Raw genomic sequence first — 3,732 nt, 5'->3', positions numbered from 1 at the left:
CAGTACTTCTCCAATACCAGCATCCCCATCCTGGGAGAGACAACATGTCGTATCAGCCAGGCATCGCCATTGCTTACTGATGACTTCATTCGTTCAGCTTCTCTTGTTTAATCAGCTCGTAAAAGAATCTAGGCGGAGTTGTAGTACTGCTCAATTTCATCCGCTAGCTTTTTCCGCTTGATGAGCTTGCTCAATAAGCACTCGTGCATTCTAAATACACCTTTTCGTCAAACTGTGTTGGGCCTTCATGCTGCCGCTCGCTTCCCTCTCTATGACATATCGTCGTCTAGCTGAGTGTCGCAAGAGCAGTTCATCGCACCCAACGGAGCAGAGCTGCAACAGTGTTTTAAGCTTCTGTTGATATACAGTGCTAGAAAATGTCGCACTAGACTAATGTGGGGCCGTTATATCGAATGCGCGCGTAAGATTCCGCTTTAAAAGTCATATTGTTTGTAACGGGAAAATAACCGACAGCTACCGCTGAAAATGGCCGTCCTATTTGATAGGTAGTTAAGCAGAGCACAGGAGTTGTTGGAGTAGAAACACTGAGTCCAACAGAAGATACACGTTTTAATTTTTAATTTATCCCAAAAGACGTACAACAAGCTTTACTTGTATTAGCATAAACATTAAATGACTGACACACAACATGATGAGCTTATTACAGTTAAATCAGCATTAAATAAAGCGGCAAGACAACAACATTACAAGAGACCGCACTCTTAAAATATCTTACCCTCCTATTTTTTTTAAAAAAAGAAACTTTATCAGCAGTTAAACAACAACGTTATTGTTTCTCCCTTTCTTCTGCTCTACTAATGTTTAGCTAGATACAGTTGAAGACACGCGCGAAAAACGGACTCAAATGTAAAAGCTTAGAGATAAGTGTTGCCATCTGTTGCTGGGTAAGGGAACTATGCAAACTGACATTGGTCTCACCCCTAAATATCCTAATGTAATATTTGAGGGCGAGACAGATGTCAATTTTGATAGTCTCCGTACCCAGCAACAAATGGCAACACTTATCTCTAAACGTTTACATTTATGGGTTAGCCCGTTTTGCCACGCATGTCTTCCGTTGTTGTTCGGTTTTATAGAAATAATTCGGAAAACTATTAGTACTAAATTATCAGCTAACAGCAACAAAGACTACTATTGATCATTTAATTTAAAGAGCAATTCTTTCTGAAGGATTTGTGCATGAAAATTAATAATAAAGGAAAATCTTCACACTCTTGCTCTGATCTCAATCTGAATAAGGTCAAATTTAGAAGTGGGGAAGCAATCATTTTCAACTAGGCACAATATTACTTCGGAAAACCATTCTGGTTACCGTATATTAAACAAATTCGCGTAAAACAAGTTACAGCTGAACAGCCAATTCTGACTCCCACCACTTGATTTTAATTAAAAACAATATACCTCTTTCTCTATTTACAGTTTTTCATCTTATGGGCTACTACAATACTACTAGCAAGAGCAAAAAAAATTGTTTAAAGAAATAAATGTATTAGGGAGAGAGAGAAATGGCTCTGAGCACTATGCGACTTAACTTCTGAGGTCATCAGTCGCCTAGAACTTAGAACTAATTAACCTAACTAACCTAGGGACATCACACACAACCATGCCCGAGGCAGGATTCGAACCTGCGACCGTAGTGGTCGCTCGGCTCCAGACTGTAGCGCCTAGAACCGCACAGCCACTCCGGCCCGCTGAGAGAGATAGATAACAAGCTCTGATACATCAGCACAAGCCGCTTAGTCAATTTTTTGTTTTGAATTTTAAAATTTTCCCGGCGAATTGACTGTCCAAACAAATTTCGGGCTTGCAGCCGGTCGTCGTTCAATACTTCGCACGATATTTCAACTGGGCACCTGCTCGTCATTTTCAGGTGAGCCGTCGCAGACTGGCGTAAACGTCATCCGTTCCGCAATATATAGCGTACGGTAACTATTCTGCGCATGCGGCGAAAACTTGATAGATGAACCACACTGCCCGCCGGCAGCGCCCTCGCTGGTGGAATAGCGGAACTCAGTCGCCCTCTGCGTTGCTTTGCAGCCAAGCAAGTCCGCTATTGCTGAACATTGTATTTCTACTGGACATTCAATGCAGTATGAGAAAAAAATGATTTTGTCCACAGCAACGTCTTTCTGGGACTCCATTATTAAAGAATCCGTAGAAATACGACTGGCGGAAAATCTGTTAAACCGTGACAGCGGCTACCAGCTGGACAGTGCATGGAACCGCATCATCTTCACGATTTGCTCAAATCGAAGACGACAGAGTGCGTCGACGGCCGTGGCAAACAGCAACGCAGAGGGCGACTGAGTTCCGCTATTCCACCGGCGAGGACGCTGCCGGCGGGCAGTGTGGTTCGCCATCAGTTTCTCGTGTGTGTGACATCGTGTTTGTGGTTAGTGTTCGCCGTCACGCTCCAACGTTCACCTGTTCCGTCGAAGTCGTCAGTGACTGTGTGCCGTGCCTTCAGTTTTTCGTGTGTTTCTCGTCGAGTGTGAACGGCTTCGTGTTTTTTTGTATTCTGTGTCTACCGTTTTTTACCCGCCAATTTGTTCAGTCTCTTATGTGTCTTCTTTCTGTTTTTCTTATTGTCTGAGGCTGAAGAGCAGCGTAGGATGCTGCTGCCAGCCTACCTGATGTACAGGTGTTAAAATAACAACAAAGAAAAAAAAAGACGTTTTCGCCAGTCTGCGACGGCTCACCTGAAGATGACTGGCAGGTGCCCAGTTGAAATATCGTGCGACGTATTGAACGACGACCGGCTGCAAGCCCGAAATTTGTTTGAACAACAATTTTTTGTTTGTTTGTTAAATTGATCATTTTTTTCATTTTCGTTCGTTGCATTTGGTCGCGGCGGACGTTACAAGACACCCATCAAGTTCATCGTTTAGCCTTTCGCTCAGTTTTTTATTACAGAAAGCAGCCAGCCCTCTGACCGAACACGCTGAGCTACCGTGCCGGCAAAATCTATACTACAGCCACAGCTGGGAGTTAAACCAAAATGTGGAACGCTTCACGATTTTGCGTGGCATCCTTGCGCAGGGGCCATACTAATCTTCTCTGTATCGTTCCAATTTTAGTATATGTACTGACGAAACAAGTACTTACAACTAGGGACAAACGTACTTCGGAAAATCTTTCTAGTTCCGTATATTAAACAAATTGGCGTAAAAAAAGTTACAGCTGAACAGCCAATTCTGACTCCCACCACCTGGTTTTAATTAAAAACAATAAACCTCTTTCCCCATTTACTGTTTTTCATCTTATGGAAAAGTACAATACTACTAGCAAGAGCAGAAAAAAATTGTTTAAAAAAATAAGAGAGGGAGATATCACAGGCCCGGCTGCATCAACACAAACCACTTAGCCAACTTGTTCACACAGCCGGACACTGTGCTCTAGGCGGACACTTAGACTACCGACAGCTAGATCCAAAATACAAGAAAACATTATTAACACACAGAAACCGCTTCAGCAACTAAACCTAGCTACATCAGCCAGCAAGCAATTTATAAACTTGGGCACTGTCAGGAACAAGGGTACTAGTGGTTAAATTATCTGCACAGCTATAGCTAGTGCTCGTATTCCATAAAAAAATATTTTTCGAAAGGAATAGAGATGTACGAACCTTAAGCGCGCCACCAAATAGCAATTTTGCACCTGTAACTTTCATGTATGGTATTCTCATAGCAGCGCCTTTTGTACACGGTTTAA

General features: G+C 42.7%; 1 non-coding gene across 1 annotated transcript; it reads right to left on the bottom strand.

Moving 5' to 3' along the window:
• Window positions 1-3,015: 3,015 nt before the first annotated feature.
• On the bottom strand, window positions 3,016-3,122 carry LOC126261377 (U6 spliceosomal RNA). Its single transcript, XR_007546689.1, has one exon. It is a non-coding gene; the product is annotated as a U6 spliceosomal RNA (small nuclear RNA).
• Window positions 3,123-3,732: the final 610 nt, after the last annotated feature.

This window comes from Schistocerca nitens, chromosome 5 (assembly GCF_023898315.1).
Source record: "Schistocerca nitens isolate TAMUIC-IGC-003100 chromosome 5, iqSchNite1.1, whole genome shotgun sequence".
Taxonomy (NCBI): Eukaryota; Metazoa; Arthropoda; class Insecta; order Orthoptera; family Acrididae; genus Schistocerca; species Schistocerca nitens.
Note: the sequence above shows the minus strand (reverse complement) of the source record. Positions and strands in the feature narration are given on the sequence as shown.